We start from the raw sequence: 18,369 nt of genomic DNA, 5'->3' as shown, positions 1-18,369 counted from the left end.
ACTCATCTCATGGTCTCCTTCTGTAGTTTTAACCCCCTTCTCCACACATACATTTTAAACTGATAATTCCTCAATGTCTAAGAATGTGTCCTACCAACCTATCCCTTTTTTTTAGTTAACGTATGCCACAAATTTCCCTAATTCCACTTAATGCTTCCTCATTAGTTGCAAGAATTACCCACCTAATCTTCATCATTCTTCTGTAGCTCCACATTTCAAAAGCTTCTGTTCTCTTCTTGTCTGAAATGCTTCCTGTCAACTTTTCCCTTGCACACAATGCTACACTCCACACAAATACTTTCAGAAAAGACTTCCTAATATGTAAATTTCTCTTCTTCAGAAATGCTTATTTCGCCATTTCCAGTCTCATTTTATAACTTCTCTACTTCGCCTATTATCAGTTCCTTACTATTCAAATATGAAAATTCATCTACTACCTTTAGCATTTCATTTCATAATTCCCTCAGCATCACTTGATTTAATTCGACTTCATTCCATTACCCTGTTTTGCTTTTGTTGATGTTTATCTTATATCCTCCTTTTATCGTGCTGTCCATTCTGTTCAGCTGCTCTTCTAAGTCCTTCACTGTTTCTGATGGAATTACGATGTCATCAGCAAACCTCAAAGTTTTTGTTTCTTCTCTTTGACCTTTAATTTCTTGTTCAAACTTTTCTTCGGCTTCCTTTACCTGTTGTTCAATTTACAGACTGAGTAACAATAGTGATAGGCTATAAACATATATCACTCCATCCTCAACCACAGCTTCTCTGTCACGCCATTCAACTCTTATAACTGCCATCTGTTTCTGCAAAATTTGTATTTAAGCTTTTGCTCCCTGTATTTTCTCCCCACTGCCTTCAGAGTCCCAAAGAGTATATTCCAGTCACATATTGTCAAGAGCTTTCTCTAAGTTCACAAATGCTGTAAGCATAGGTTTGCCTTTCTTCTAAGATAATTCACTAGATCAATGAAGCAGAAACATGTGAATATCGCCTTTACATGTCAGTCATACAATGATTAGATTAGATTAGATTAGATTAATACTTGTTTCATAGATCATGAATACGACACTTCGTAATGATGCGGAATGTGTCATGTTAATAAAAAAAAAATGTCTGTACAAGATATTACATTACACAAAATATTGCATGACACTAATGTTTAAGTTTTTTTTTTTCTTCTTTAATTTCAGCCAATGAGTAGGAGTTGTCATCTAGAAATTCTTTTAATTTATTTTTAAATGTTGGTTGGCTATCTGTTAGGCTTTTGATGCTGTTTGGTAGGTGACCAAAGACTTTTGTGGCAGCATTATTTACCCCTTTCTGTGTCAAAGTCAATTTAAACCTGCATAGTGAAGATCACCCTTTCTCCTGGTGTTATAGCTATGCACACTGCTATTACTTTTGAACTGGGTTGGATTATTAACAACAAATTTCATAAGTAAATATATATACTGTGAGGTTACTGTGAGGATCCCTAGATCCTTAAACAGATGTCTGCAGGATGACCGTGGGTGGGCTCCAACAATTATTCTGATTACACGTTTTTGAGCAATGAATACTTTTCAACTCAACGATGAATTACCCCAGAATATGACGCCATATGAAAGCAGTGAATGAAAGTAGGCATAGTAAGCTAATTTACTGAGATTCTTATCATCATAATTTGCAATAACCCTAATAGCATACGTAGCTGAACTCAGATGTTTCAGCAGACCATCAATGTGTTGCTTCCAGTTTAACCTCTCATCAATGGACACACCTAAAAATTTTGAAAATTCTACCTTAGCTACAGACTTCTGTTCAAAGTCTATATTTATTACTGGAGTTGTGCTATTTACTGTACAGAACTGTATATACTGTTAAAGAGAGTCCGTTTGCTGAGAACCACTTAATAATTTTGTGAAAAACATCATTTACAATTACATCACTTAGTTCTTGGTTTTTGGATGTTATTACTATACTTGTATCATCAGCAAAAAGAACTAACTTTGCATCTTCATCAATGTGGAATGGTAAGTCATTAATGTATATCAAGAACAGTAAAGGACCTAAGACCGAACCCTGTGGGACGCCATACTTGATAGCCCCCCCCCCCCCTCAGTTTGAGGAATCAGCTGTTGTTTTAACATTACATGAACCACTTATTTCAACTTTCTGCATTCTTCCAGTTAAATATGAATTAAACCATTTGTGCACTGCCCCCCTCAAACCATAATGATGTAGCTTATCTAAAAGAATTCCATGATTTACACAATCAAAGGCCTTTGAGAGATCACAAAAAATACCAATGGGTGATGTCCGGTTATTCAGAGCATTTAATATTTGATCAATGAAAGCGTATATAGCATTTTCTGTTGAAAAGCCTTTCTGAAAACCAAACTGACGTTTTGTTAGTACTTTATTTTTACAAATATGGGAGGCTACTCTTGAATACATTACTTTCTCAAAAATTTTTGATAGAGCTGGATTTACTATTGCAACCACACACTATGTTCAGTATTGGTGGATATGGTGACATGAACGTTGGCTGTAAATACATTTCTTCGAAACAAATGAGTAAATAACCAACTGACAAATGAAATCTCTTTGTAATGTCTATTAAATGGCGAATGGTGAATCTTCTTATCAGCAGATGCCAGATTTAGCACACATTGAGCTCGCTGTAACTGGAGCTCGGCCAGCCATGCAATTTTGTGGTATGGCTGCCATGCAGATCACCACTTGGAGAGCAGAGCATTTCTCCACAACCCAAACTATTCTTCTCTGAAAGTCAGCTTGTACTAGCTTTTCTATTCTTCTGTAAATAATTTGTGTCAGTATTTGAAAACATGGCCTATGAGACTGATAATACACTAATATTCACACCTGTCACACATGCTTTTTTGTTTTGGAATTGGAATTATTATATTGTTCTTCAATTCTGATATATTTCCACAGTATCAAGGACATTGCTCACCAGGTGGAATAATTTTGATGTGGGTGGCTCTACCAAGAGTATCAGTAATTCTCAGGGAAAGTCGTCCAAAGCAGGGGCCTTGTTTCAGGTTAGGTCTCTCATTACGCGGACAAAATGTTCTTGCAGTATCGTTTCTCCCACGTCTTCTTCATCTAAATCCTGTTTCCTTTCTATATTATTGTCTGCAAGTTCATCTCCGTTGTACAGAACCTATACACCCCTTCAGCCTTCCAGCTTTCTTTTCTTTGCTTGGTACTGGTTTTCCATCTAAGCTCTTGATATTCATACTACTCTTTTCTCCAAAGGCCTCTTTAATTTTCCTGTAGATGGTATCTGTCTTTCCCCTAGTGAAATATGCTTCAAAAACCTGACATCTGTCGTCTAGTCATTTCAGCTTAGCCATTTTGCACTTACTGTCAATCTCATTTTTCAGAAATTTGTGTTCCCTTTTGACCAATTCATTTGCTGAAGTTTTATATTTTCTTCTTTCATCAGTTAAATTCCTATGATATCCAAGGACTTCTATTGGGCCTAGCCTTTTTACCTATGTGATCCTCTACTGCCTTCACTATTTCACACCCAAAGCTACCCCTTTGTCTTCTACTTTATTCCTTTCTCCAGTTTCAATAAAATGTTGCCTAATACTTCGTTTGAAACTTTTAACAAACCTAAGTACTTCAATTTATCTAGTTCCCCTCTCTTTAATTTCCTATCTTTTTGCAGTTCCTTCAGTTTTAATCGACAGTTCATAACTAGTAAGTAACTAGTGGTCAAAGTCCGCATCTTCCCCTGAAAATTACTTATAGTTTAAAATCTGATTCCGAAATTTCTGTCTTACCATTATGTAAACAATCTGAAGCCCTCCTCTGTCTCCAGGTCTCTCCCACATATACAACATTCTTTCATATTTCTTAAAGCAATTGTCAACGATGATTAAATTACGCTCTATGCTCAATGCTACTAGGTGGCTTCCTCTTTTCATGATCTTCCACCAGTCCTTATTCTCCTATTATTTTTCTTCCTTGTTTCTTGCTACAGTCGAATTCCAGACACCCATCACAATTACATTTTCCTCTCCCTTACCTTTCTGAATAATTTATTTTTGTAGTGTCATTGTATATACTTTCAATCTATTCATCACATGCTGTGCTAGTTGGCCTAGACCCCTATACTATTGTGATGATATGGGCTTCATGTCTATATTGGCTATGGTACAGTGTTCATTATGTTATTTATAGTGCCTTAGTCACATTCCCACTTTCTTATTCACTATTAGATATACTCCTGTGTTATTCCTAATTGATGCTTAATTTATAACTCTGCACTCAACTGAACAGGAGTCCTGTTCATCCTACCACAGAACTGCACTAAGTCCGACTACATTTTACCTCAGCCTATCCACTGCCCTTTAAATTTTCTAATCTACCTACCAGATTAGGTGATCTAACAGTTCAAGCTCCAGTCCATAGAATGTCAGTTTTATTTTTCCTGATGACATCCTCATGAGCAGCTCTCCTATAGCTCTGAGTGGAAGACAATTTTACCTCAAGGATAGGTTTACCCAAAAGAATGTCATCATTAGCGCTATGGTAGAGCAGCATGTCCTTTTGAAAATTAATAGCTGTTGTTTCCCCTCATTTTCAGCTGCAGGCATCTTTAGAAGAATTTAAATGCTCCCAGTGGATTCGTTCTGCTGGTGACATCCAATAGTTAGTCCATGTTCGACGTCACTGTGGTCTCCTCAGCAAATCATTCAGTGCTTACTCCTTCTACTGCCAACACACTATTTCATGCCTCCTTTTATACTGGCTGATCTGTCTCTCATGACATCTAGTGGTCAGACCCAAGTTATATAATGACATCTGGATGCTTTTGCTTGTGTGTGTGTGTGTGTGTGTGTGTGTGTGTGTGTGTGTGTGTGTTGTGAAGTAGTTATCAAAAATTCGGTTTCTTGAAGAAGTCTCTGCAGGATTAACACCAGATCTGTCTCTTATTAATACACCTATAGCCGTAATCCTGTGCTCTACAAATATAGCTAAACTAAGACACTTATAACATTACTTCTTCTACACTCAAACTGCTTGCTATTTCGTAGATCTCTTCCAACTCTCTTGCCCTAAAGCAAGATGTAGTATGAATCAGGAAACTGATTTAATTGTCTTACACAATATTTCTGCTTGATAATATTTATTTTTTATCACTGCTAGCTTCTTCTACCATAACCAAACTTCACTAAATACTACATGCCATTGCCATATATTTTATCAAGATATGTGGCTACTAGTTTAACTAAACTTTTAACCATTTCATAGAACTTTTGTATCAATGACAGTTGAATTATCTTAGAGACAGATTCTCATGACTGACTCATACAGTCATTCACTAGAGCTGCACGCCAGTGGCTCTGCTGACTGACTTCACCTGCTTGCTGCACTCAACAAATGGCAAAACCCACCCACTGTTGAGACCAGAACTGCAGTTTTATTTATTCTTAGAATTTGCTGATGCTATTGCTCATTAAGCTCGTATCAGCGTTCGGACAAGCTTTGAGAACCATGAACTTACAGCCATGAAACTCTCAAAAATTTCGTCCCTGGATGCTTCATGTGGATGAACGATGTATTGGAATAAAACAAGAATTATTTGCGATTTTGGAAATTTATGGTAATTTCCTAAGGGACTAAACTGCTGAGGTCATCAGTCCCTAGGCTTACATACTACTCAATCTAACTTACGCTAGGGACAATAAGGACAACACACACACCCATGTCTGAGGTAGGACTCGAAGCTCCAGCGGGGGGAGCCGTGCGAACAGTGGAAAGGTGCCCTAGACTGCACAGCTACCCTGTGTGGCTCATTTGTGATGTTCCAAAGAAGTTAGATGTAGAAACACATGAAATAATATTAACATAATCACCTAAACATCTACATATTTATTGTATATGTACTAATTAATATCTGTTGTAGCAATGATATCACAGAATGTGACAGAAACATTACTTTATAATACGCAATGTGTCTTGTGCTAAATGTCAATAAAATCCAAGATGTCACAGAGCCTCAATAAACCAAGTAACATACACACTGTAATAGTATGGTGTCAGTACAAGCAGTGCTGAAGCAGAGAATGTCAACAACAGCTCATTATTACTAAAGCAACATGTAAGTAAACTATATATGCATGGGGTATCTCTCCTAAGATTCGTCAGGCGCATTTTTACTGGTGTTTCAGCTGATATTTCCAGTTAGATTTTTGCTATGTGTGGCTGGAGTCATCACAAACAAATAGAGCTCAGCATGTCTTTCATGCGATGCCCAGTGTCGACAGAAAGCGTCAGTTTGTTCCCATTACAGACAAAATGATTTTAAAGCGGAATTTTACGGACCGATTCAATAGAGCGTCCCAGATTAGTCTAGTGCGATATTTGATTTATCGATATTTATTAACAGGAGCAGTAAAACTCAAACAATAACTGATACTCCAGAACTGACAGAACTGTCCTGACCCACACTTACTGCCAGTGTGAAGCGTGCAGCAAAGCTGAGTCGCTGCTGAATTTCTGTTCATTCTTCGTGTTTCACTGTCTCTGCCAATACATATCGAGAAAACAGGTAGCGCTGTAGGCTAACCTGGGGACACTCTGTCAAACAGCTACACAAAACTTCTCTTTAAAAATATTTTTCTTTGTAACGGAAAAGAAAACGACGTTTTCCATCGACAGTGGGCGTTGAAACACCAGAGAAAATGTGCCTGATGACTCTTAGACACAGTGTATGACAGTTACACGACATAAGTAGTAAGGAAATGGGACAGTAGAATTTTCAATGTTCTCACAGCCGGCATTACTCAAACATGTGGAAGTATCAACTGCCACATGCTGGGAAGCGTAAAAAATTCAACACCATTTCTCGATCAGGGAGATAGCAATCTCACCCTATTGTGTGCGACTGTGGGCTTCGCAGAAAATGGTATGAAGAGCACAGACCGAACTGGCTTCGTTGCTCTAATAATGTTTTGTAAAGGATGATTGGTAGGACGCAACATCGCCAACAGAAATTTGACTAAGCAGTAAAGACACTGTAACAAGTTCGTTGAGCAAATGTAGTGGAACTTCAGACTGCAACAACCCAAGATAAGCATAACTGATTTGGTCATTATGATGCCGTAGATTGGAGCCTCTCCTCGACGACATTAATACTCCACCCCCTCAAGTTTAGAGCACTCGATCAGCAAGATTGATGGCGTTCATGTAGTTTGCAGTGGATTGTCTGGTCATGGTTTGGTGACATCCCAGTTTTGGTCTTACATTTTCTGCATTACGAGAAGTTCGGCGATCCTAGCTGCAGATAATGAAGTCCAGTATCCAGTACTGAAGTCAGCACAGCAGCCAGTGGTCTAGCGACATGGCCCCGGTCCAGGGAAGAAGCTGCCCTAAAACTCCAGCTTCCAAGAGTCTGATGGCCTATCGTACTGGCAGGCTAGGTTCAGTATTCAGCATAGCATTTGTCATCGCGGTCCATCTGAGAGGATTACGTGGGCAAAGATCTATGAGCAACTGAGTACTCTTCGAAGAGGCATGTGAATCAAACACACATGTCGCCGTCATCGCCATCTCTAATTAGGGCTACCTACAGAGTGTGCCTACCTCACCAGCGGGCGGCAGTCCGCCACATAAGGGTATCATCAACATCCGCTCTGAGCTGATGCAGCGTCTTTGGCACCCGTGAGAACGTTTTGGATTCAGCAGATTCCTCCCCATATTATGTAGATTCCAGCCGTCGAAGACATGGCAACGACTTGTATGTTGAGTTATAAATGGAATAATCTTTATTACTGTTTTATTGCTTCTAATGACGCCACACATGTCTTCGGCCTGCATTCTGAAAGAACAGTAGGGGTTATCAGCCTGGCAGTGGGTGACCCCGACGAATTGGTGGCCAGAAGTGCTCCAGCCCAGCGCAAGTAAGAGTTAGTTGGCAACGATTTTTTTTTCTTTTTTAAGATGTTTGTTATTTAACAGTTTCTCATAATAATATTACATAACAGAAAACAAACTCATTTTAAAAATAATTATCTACTCTAGAGCACATTTACATTTCGGTTTTTAGTATGGAAATCAGCAAGAAGTTGTCCACTGAGTTATTTCTCAAATGGCACTTCTGCAGAATTCATATTTCATTTCTCTTTTTTTATGTAAACTTTTATGTTAAAACATTATCAAACGCTTTACATAGTGGAATCTTGAGACAATTTTCGTATGTAATCCTGTATTTAGGATGACGAATTACTTCCTGGTATTCATCCAAAAGTATGCCAGATACTGGAAGTTTACCGTTGATTTAAGTCAAAAAATTATATGATTTGTGTGCACCACGAGTCACGTTATTGTGTGTCGCTTTGCTTTGGAAAAGTGTTTCCATTCGGGTATCACGGCTCTAGTAGCCTGTGTATTGCTAATGTCATTCTATAGATCAGTCGAATCATGTTCCTTGCTGCGTGCTATATCAAAACAAATTTTGGGCACTCAAAACGATGTTCGACTCTGCCCTCCAAATTAAAATTTCAACATAGAACTGACAGCTTTAGCTGGATGGAATAAGGTTTGGAGTTGGTCTCTATTGTCCGATTTATCACTTTGTACCCTGTCGATCTGGCATCTTCTGTTATCATTTTCGTCGCTAAATTTTCTCATACGATTTTCCAATTATGCTGTGGTAATCGCAGCTCCCATTTATTAGGAATTGGTATTCCTTTGAGATCTGTGGCCATGTTACGAACTTGCTTTGTTTCAAGACGTCTGTTGAAGTGTAGCTTGAGTTGAGATAATAATTTCAGACAAAGCTTAATTCGTGTGTGGTATTGACAATTTTAGTCGGTGCTAGCTCTGATGTCAGGTGTTATTTGTGAAACAGTAGCCTACAGCAGTTGGCGAGTGTGGTCCCATTTCAATTACATACGTAGCTCTGCTGACGAGTAGTGCTGCACGTTTTGCATGTAAGACCGTTAGTCCTGGTCCACCCTCATTTAAGCTGAGGACGCAGGTCTGCAGAGAGGCCTTAAGGATTTCACTCCTACATACAAGCCAATATATCACTTGTTGTATAGCCCTCCCTATTTTTTTGGATACCGGGAAAACCTGAGCTAAGTATTACCTTTTTGTAAGTATTTGTGTGTTGACTGTGTACTTGAACTTTCCTGTCACAGCTAGATGTCTACCTGCACACAGTTGTCTATCGCCCTTATTTTATGTAGCGTCATGCGCCAACTGAGAGGCCGGCCTGGGTGGCCGACTGGTTCTAGGCGCTACAGTCTGGAACCGCGCGACCGTAGCGGTCGCAGGTTCGAATCCTGCCTCGGGCATGGATGTGTGTGATGTCTTTAGGTTAGTTAGGTTTAAGTAGTTCTAAGTTCTAGGGGACTGATGACCTCAGAAGTTGTCCCATAGTGCTCAGAGCCTTTTGAACCATTTGAACCAATTGAGAGCCTCCATTCCTTGTGAGTTATTTGTCATGATGACGCCTAACGCTTGGTGTTGATCTTTGAGAGTAAATTAATTCCGGTGAAAATTCCACTTATTATTTGCAGTTGGCAACATCACAGTCTTTTTGGGTTAACAATAGCATCTATAGCTTTTTCGTAATGTCATAGCATATTATGTAAGATGTCAGCCTCTCTTGAAATTTCCATGTCATTGGTGTAAGCTCTGCATGTGAGCCGTTCATTTCCTACTGAAATTCCCTCACACTCACAATAATTGGTACAGAGGAGAGGATTGCATCTAAAGCTATTGCGTATAACACCATAGATAATGGACAACCTTGTCTGACTGAGATCAGATGGGATTTTCTTACTTAACCTGCCATTAATAATGACATGTGACACAGCATTGACCAAAATATTCCGAACTGCAATCGTGAACTTGGTGCCAAAGCCCATTTTAGTCATGACTTTTCCCAGATATTTATGACTAACCCTATCGAAAGCATTTTTAAAGTCTATCATCAAAATAGGCTGCTACCTTTGATATGTCGGTTTTTGGGAAAAAATCACAACACCAAGAAGGAGTTGTGCGATATTAACGAAAATTGGCAGACGTGTTTCTGCTTCTAAAATATGATGTCTATTAAAATTTCGCTCCAGTTGTATAAGAGTGGCGCTCGTAGCACGACTATGAGGATGCAAATCACATTTGATGAAATACACGCTTTAACAGTCGTGATTCTTAGTTAAGTTTGAGATTGGACATGATGTGTTGATGTTAATCAAGAATTCCTTTAAAGCCATAAAGACGCCATCTTCAGCACCTCACTGAGTTTGAAAGAGGCTACGTAATAGTTCTACCAGAAGCTAGACGTTACTTCTGTGTTACTGCAGAAAGACATTGCAATAATGTAGCCCTGTACATAATAGATGGCAGCAACTGGCAAGGGAATATATGATCGCAAGAAGACCGGGCTCCTGAGAGCACTACTGAGAGAGAAAACCATTGCGTCTGGTGCATCTTACTGCATCTGCAGCAGCAATCTGAGCAGCAGTTGGCATCACAGAGACACAACAAACTATTACAAATCTGTTTCTTCAAGGACAGCTTCGAGCCAGACACCATGTAGTGTGCATTCCATTGAATCCAAAACCACCACTTCAGTGGAATCAAGTGATGGGTCGTTGGAGGTCAGTGTATGATCTGTTGCGTTTTCTGTTGAAAGCTGGTTCTTTCTTGGTGCCAATGATGGTGGTGTGGTGGGTAGAAGGCGGCCAGTTGAGGGCCTGCAATCAATCTATCTGAATGCTACATACACTGCATCTACACCTGGAGTTATGGTTTAGGGTGCGATTTTGTATGACAGCAGGAGCGCTCTCGTGGTTATCCCACGTACCCTGAGTGCAAATTTGTAAGTCAGTGTGGTGATTCGACCAGTTGTGCTGCCATTCATGAACAGCATCCCAGCAGGTGTTTTCCAAGAGGATAATGCTCGTCCACATACCACTGTTGTAACTCAACATGCTCTACAGAATGTCCACATGTTGCCTTTGCCTATTCCATCACCATATCTGTCTCCAACCGAGCACACATGGGACACAATCAGATGACAACCCCAGTGTCATCCATTGCCAGCATTAATGGTCCCTGTATTGACTGACCAAGTGCAACAGGCATGGAGTTCCACGCCACAAACTGAGTTCCGGTGCATGTACAACACGATGCATGCACGTTTACACATTTGCAGTCAACGTTCTGGCGGTTAAGCTGGTAATTAATGTACCAGTATTTCACATTTACAATTGCTTATCTCCCTTTCACATTAATCTGTGATCTTGTCATGTTAATCATTAAAATATGTTACCTAGACAAAAGTATTCCTGAAATTCCATTACTCTACCTCAATTATCTTTTGGTGCTGCGATTTTTTTTCGTCAGTGTACAATCTCCAAGACATCTTACGTATTTCTGTCCGGATTGGCACACATTTGATAATGACTGTCCACTTTTTTTCATTGTTTGCTTTAATCTCACACCGAAGCACCATATGATCAGTTTATAGTCCAGGTTGAGTAATGTGATTTCCTGTACCTTCTGTAAATTTGGTGCTTCTTTAGATTTTGGAATCAATGTGATGCAACCTATTAGAAATTCTTCCAGTATGTCATCAGCATTACGGTTTTCATTAGCAATATCTAGTAAAACTTCCCTTAAAGTATTAACATATTTCAGATAAAATTCAACAGGAACCCCATCCACCCCTGGAGATTTTCTTTTAGAACTTGTTTTGATTGTTTCCTCTGTTTCGTCTAAAAGCCTTAAGGTACGTCTGATTATTTCCCGTAAGCATGAGAGGTGTTTCCTGAAGAAAACTGTTTGTTGCGGATGGGTTGATGTCGCTTTCTTTGAATAGGTTTGTAAAGTGGGTGGTGATTTCGGTTTTGATTTCATACTCACCGGTAGTTTTCTGGCCGTTTATGTTTTTTTCCATTCCCTTATAAAGACCCCCGGTCAGGCACAAATTTTCAGTTTTCCCCATTGATTACAATCAGTGCCCACTCGAAGTCAACGTCTATAATTCTTTTTTTGTTTCTTATAAAGCAATTCCCACCTCTTTTTTGTTCCATGTTTAAGTGGTAGATTGAGATAGGTTCTTCTGTGTTGCCTTCCACTGATTGACCCCTTATAAGGGTTCCTTGAGTTTTCTTTCGTAGGTCTCATGCAAGTTTTACCTTAATTTGTTTCAACTTTGCAGTAAGTTCGGTTGAACTGTCATTTTCCTATCGAAATCTTGTGGACAACTCTGATGGAATTATGAGGTTGATCGGGGCCGAAGGGCTTTCTTGGCATTGTAGTTGATTAATTAATTTCGAAGAGCAGGCTTAGCTTGCATGAGCCAACATTCCAAAGTGCTTTAAATGTGGCACCGCTTTTTGAGTAACTCTTGTCATGTGACTGATTCTTCCATCAATAGGCAGTTTCCCTATTGGCTGATGTTCAGCCTTTCATGCTTTTCTTATGGGAAAAATGTGTTTTTGGGAACTTAATTTGGCAGATGTAGCCGCAATGACCCGAGAATATTACCGGTTTTGTTTCAGTTTCAATTAATTGAGCTAGGACTGAAGGTAATATGTATATCCTATCGAGTGTGCTGTGTATATTAGTATAAAAATAAGTGTACTTGGTTTTATTGGGGTTCAAAATTCGGTAAGTGTCTTCGAGAGGGTAACTGTTAACTAGTGATGTAGGTTTATTACACTAGTTTGGAATAGGCTTTGATCATCATTATTAATTACAAGGTAAAAATCGCCACTGATGACAAGCTTATATTATTTCGATGAAGTAACTGGCAAATTTCTTGACCAAAGAAACGGCTTCTATTGCTCTTGTTTTTCACTACCAGATGGAGTGTGAGCATTCACAAGAGTACATCATTAGTGGAACAAGCGATTCTACACCCACTCGGTAAAAATTCTACCTCCTTTACCTCAATGTCACGATGTATTATAAGGCAGTATCTGTTTTAATCTCTGGGTAGATCTTAGAAATTACTGTGAACTCGACAATTTGATTAACTGCTTCGCTTGTGATTTCTTGTACTAAAACTATATCATATTTAATCTCCATTAAGAAGTTCTTAAGAGTAACTATCTTAGTAACATCGGATATCTGATTTATGTTAAAGAGTGAAAATATTACTGACGGCATGACTGCACCATTTATTGTTAGGCTATGTGGATATTTCATCGTCTGCCCATTTCATTGGCCTTAATGCTATCCTCCTCAATGTAATTTTACTACTGAATAATGTCAAGATCAAATGTTCTTACAGGTATCTTTGGGTTGCTTAGCATCTCGACAGTTGTTGTTTTCCCTTCTACGTGATGAGGATCTTGATTCTTTCGTTTGTCTGGTAGAGTTTCACTTGATTGTTTAGTAGGCTCTTCATGAGTGACAGCTTTAATCTGATATGACTATGTAACGGGCTGTTAGTGTTAGGGCAAAGCAGGTAGCACCCCACTCTGCATTGTTGCCAAATTTATACAAGAAGGCGAATCCAAGATGGCGGCCATAGATGTGGCAATATCACAGTTATGTCATGGCGGGAAGTTCAAAATTTGGCGCGAAAATAGGTCAATTGGTCTACCTCCACTAACCTAACTCTAGTCCCCCCTCTCTTACACCCTCCCTCTCCCCTCCCCTCACTCCAACCCCTTCCCTCTCCAATCTGTAAAGTGGTGGAAAAGGCTTCAGACTATGCTGGACTGCCAGATACAATGGACATAAATCTTTATTTTGTATGCATTGTTTATTTAAACAAGCTCCTTTCCCCTTCCCTCCCCTCCCCCATCTGGAAATTGGAGAGAAAAGGGCTCAGTCTGTGCTGTGCTGGCGATTAGGATGGACGTAAATCATTATTTTGTATGAGTTGTTTTTTTGAACAGTTTGAGTTGTCGTAGGCAGTAGCTCCATCCAGTGTGTTTCCTTTGAAGTCCAGAATCCAAATGATCTAATTCACAACAGCACCACCAGAGGATACTGCTAGCCCTCCCCCTCTCCCCTCACGAGATGTAATCTAAAATGGCGGTCTGGAGAAAATTGGCAGGAAAAGGACCCAGTCTGTGTCTCGGTGCTGGACTGGGAGCATGGATGTAATTGTTTAATGGACGTACTATGTGTTCAATGGATGAGATGTCTGTGCAGGAGAAGGATGAGTTCAACTGGTATATTATCTGAAATCGTGCAGCTGAGGACTGTGTCCATAGCCACCTGCACGATGTTTGGATAGCAGTGATATTTGGTGAATGTATGAAGAAGATGAATATGCTTCATCAAATAATGAAGATGCAGCAGGATGGGGATAAGTTACACTTTGCAATTCATGCTGATAAATGTGTGTGCCATAGCTGTAGATCATTCGATAAAAGTCCAGTCAGTCTTCCGGAGCACAAGAAGCAAAACGCTCGTTCCAGTGTGTCCACTTCCTGCCCTAGAGGCCACGCTTTGGGCTCATGGCATCACCACATGGCAGCCACAGGGGTGGCTGCATACTTTCTGTCACGTTGGAAATACCCACAGCCTTCCTCCATCCCTCGCCCAGTACATGAATACCCTTTGTCGTTGAACACGAACTGCTTTGGGATATTGCATCAGGTGTTTAAGCAATGTGCAGAATACTGTCAAATACATAACTTGAAGATGTCACAGGAGCTAAATGTACCACTGCACAAAGTGAGTGAGAGAGCTTTGCAGATGACACAAGAATAGTTAAACAATTTTCAGTGTAATAACACATTTTATTCCGAAGAATACCACCACCACACTTGCACACAGACGCTAAAAAAAGATCGCGACACACTTGTGAAATCGTCCCTGAGACACTTCGTGCACTTTTGTGGCAGATGCCCTTGTCTTTGAGCACGAGCTACTTCAGGAGTTGCTAAATCCAATTGAATATGTCTCCAAATGCACTTTCAGAAGGATTGCTGCAAAATAGTTTGCTTGAATTTTGCAGTGTATAGGGCCACACTTGGACACAGTCTCTAAAAGGATCGTGGCGCACTTGTGAAACCTGTCAGTCTTCCTCCACTACTCTGGAATATTTGTGTTCATAAACAAATTAGGTAAAGTGTTTAAGGCCTCAATACATCTGGAAACATTGCTTTAAATAATTTGTTTCAAATACACTCGCACACGAAACACTGCACCATCTTCCCAGGTGCATGTGGAATGGAAATACATTATGGCAAAATTTACTAGAAAAAAATCATTGGGTAATATTGTTTATGAATTGAAACTAAAATGAATGGGTGGAAATACATCCTGTGGAAACTCTGAAGACGCCCCTACAGCATATAAAAAATATTGTTAAATACACTATCACAATAGTTTGCTCCTCGATGCATGGTCGTAACTCGAGAACCACAAAGAGGCATCATGTCTTTCAGGTCACCAAAGAGTGAAGTGCCAACCAGAAGTAGGGTTTTCCGGACGGATCCGCGAGTGAGTGAAAACTGCGCTCAGTCAGGCCACCACCAACTTCTCCTGTGTGCTCAGACATGCATTCATCGGTAGGTGGGATGGAATGCAGCACTCCTATTGGTTCCTGAAAATGTTGTTCAGGACTTTCCATCAACCGCCCCTCCTGACTGGTTCCTGCCAGATCAGTATGTCTATGTAAATCCTGTCCCCTCCACTCCCAGTCTCATTCTGCCAGCGTCAGTTCCCCAGAGTGGTAGTTCTTTCAGTTGTATGTGTGTGTCTGTTTGTTGTTGAAGATGAAGCATTCGGTGACATCAAACACCATCAACATTAGTGGCAAACGATGTAGACTTGTAGAAGAAGAAGAATACTAAATGCCACGTAAGTAAATAATTTGTTTTTGTAAATGTGTGGTTATGGTGTTGAAATCAGGAAAAACATTCAGTGTGTTAAAAAATTCTCGTCGGTAATTCAATTCTTTTTCCTTCTTTTACAGTACAACTCCAGGATATTATCCTGGATTGGAAGTGTAGACGGGAGGAGGAGGAGGAGGCTGGGACACAGCAAACTCTCCCTGTCGTGGATCAGCCTCCTGTGGAAAGTCTGCAACTAGAGCTGCCATGTGAGTATTAAAAAAAGAAAATTTCTTGGTAGTGGTAGCGTAATTTGTTTTTTGTATCGTTGGTTTATTTCTTGTATCACACTTGTACCTGTTATAGCTCACATGGTGAAAGTGCAGCTCTAGCTGGAGGCAATGCTGGAGGCTGAAAAAATGCAGCAGCAACACGCTATGGAACATACTCAAACAGTGAATACACAGCACCAAATGCCGCCAAAGAAAGAAATGTGTATGTAGCAGTAGCTATGTAAGTCAAATAAAAAAATTGTTTTGTCTTGTTACAGCAACAACTGTAGAGAGGCTAGACCTCCTAGTCAGGCAGCTGGAGGCTATTCGCCAACTGCAGCAGCAGTCTCCAGCACCCAGTAAGACAGCAGAGCAGTCCTGTAAGTGGAAAAAAAGCAAAAACGGATTATAATTTTGTTTGTTTGTGTCTGTAGTATAGAAAGTTTTTCTTCTTCTCCTTCTTCATCTCTAACAAATCTGTGTGTGTGTGTTGTTGTAGACAAAATGGACCAGAGGCGCCATATCAGTTCTGACGAGATGAGTATCTGAATGAGTCAGGGAAATGGCCACAAATGAACAGCTGCAAAGGCAGTGTGACCTGGCCCTTTTAGACCATGAGTTCCCTGAAGGGGTGGTAGAGATACATGACAATGTCGATAAAATGCTCACGCCTTGGATACAGAGTGTGAAAGGTAATTACTCACTCTCCTTAAAAATAATCAGTGTTCCTTCTTTCCTTGCTGCAGCAGCAGCAGCAAGCAATGTCTAGAACCTTGTACTTAATTGTGTTCATTTGTCTTTCTCTCCTCTACAGCGGCCGCATCTGCTGTAGAATTCATGCAGTACGGCGTGACATGGGCACCAGGGGCGGCGAAGCCTATAAAATCGAGACGGAGTCCTGTGCGGCACACTTCGCCAGCAAGTGCGCCGTTTGTCACCGAGCGAGAAACTGCAGCCACCGCCACCGCTGCAACCGCGGCAGCCGCCAAAACCACCACACCTCTTCGTCTCTGGGTCATGCAAGGAGCTACCACTCCTCAGGCTACTCAGTCAGCCCTACAACTGCAGCAGTAGCATCAGGAACCGTCGCCTCGGCCAAGCTGTTCCCACTGGCCTGATGTGGTAGTGGCTTCCTCATCATCCCTCTCAGCCTTGTCAACATCATCGCCTGCAAGGAAAGGTATGTGTGCCTGGGCGCATACCCCTGTACACCTCACCGACTCCATCATCAACAGGATGAACCTCATCACCCTCTAGTAGTAGTATTATTAGTTATAGAGAAGATCCTGTGACTAACAACAATTCCCTCTCTCGTCCTTTTAGTGAAGGACATCGGGTCAGTGACACCATTCTGCAGTTACAATACTCGGTGATTGCAGACGCCTTTGAGGAGGGAATATCATTCACAAGAATCGAAAATCCGACAGGAGAGTACCGCGACCCTATGGGGTTTCTAAGGGTGTGCCTTCCTGTGATGGGAATGGAGCTCGTCAAAGTAGTCAATGATCTTTGCAGTATCCTGTCGTTAAATGGCAGGATACTGCCCCCCCCCCCCCTCAAAAGTAGCCTCTGGCATTGAAGAGACAAGTCTTCATTATTTATGGTGGGGAAACGAGGAGAATGTCAATCGCCGATTGGTTTCGTAAATTCACCTTGAGTGCTATATTGGCCCAGTTTTCTGAGATGGAAGTGAGAGGGCCAGCTAAAGCACTCAGCTGAACCTACACCTAGACATCCATATACATCACAAGCTGCGATATGGTCGCGAATATAGAATAAATTTCTTTACTTCACATCTATGGTCACAAATAATTTTTCTCATCAGACTATCAGTTTCAGACTTGTTTCTATAAAACAGAGCTGAAGATGGTTATTATAGACTAAAACTGGTAGTCTGATGGCAAAAAATTGTGACCATAGACTTGAAGTGAAGGAAATTTAATCCATACACATGTCTATGATTCGGTAAATGGAGGGTCTAACTATATCAAACTCTCTAAGGTTATAGGTAATAAGAGGGCATGCATGAACGTCGAAAATAGAATGGATCAGGCTTGTTGTGTATAGTCAATCCTGGCTTGCGAGAGAAATTACAATAACAGAGATCATCTTGAGCGTTCCAATATATAGCATGGAAGTCAGGGCTTCACAACATATGTGCTCGTGGAGCAAGCTGTGAGCAGCAAGGCGCGAGCACGGAGCAGCGCGAGCACGCTACCCCCACTACCGGACCAGAGCGGAGAGTGGGGAGAGTCACGTGGGGCACACAACAGCTGCCGCCAGTCAATGTAAATCCGTGGCCACCTCTAGGGATATCACTC

Source organism: Schistocerca cancellata, chromosome 3 (assembly GCF_023864275.1).
Source record: "Schistocerca cancellata isolate TAMUIC-IGC-003103 chromosome 3, iqSchCanc2.1, whole genome shotgun sequence".
Lineage (NCBI taxonomy): Eukaryota > Metazoa > Arthropoda > Insecta > Orthoptera > Acrididae > Schistocerca > Schistocerca cancellata.
Note: the sequence above shows the minus strand (reverse complement) of the source record.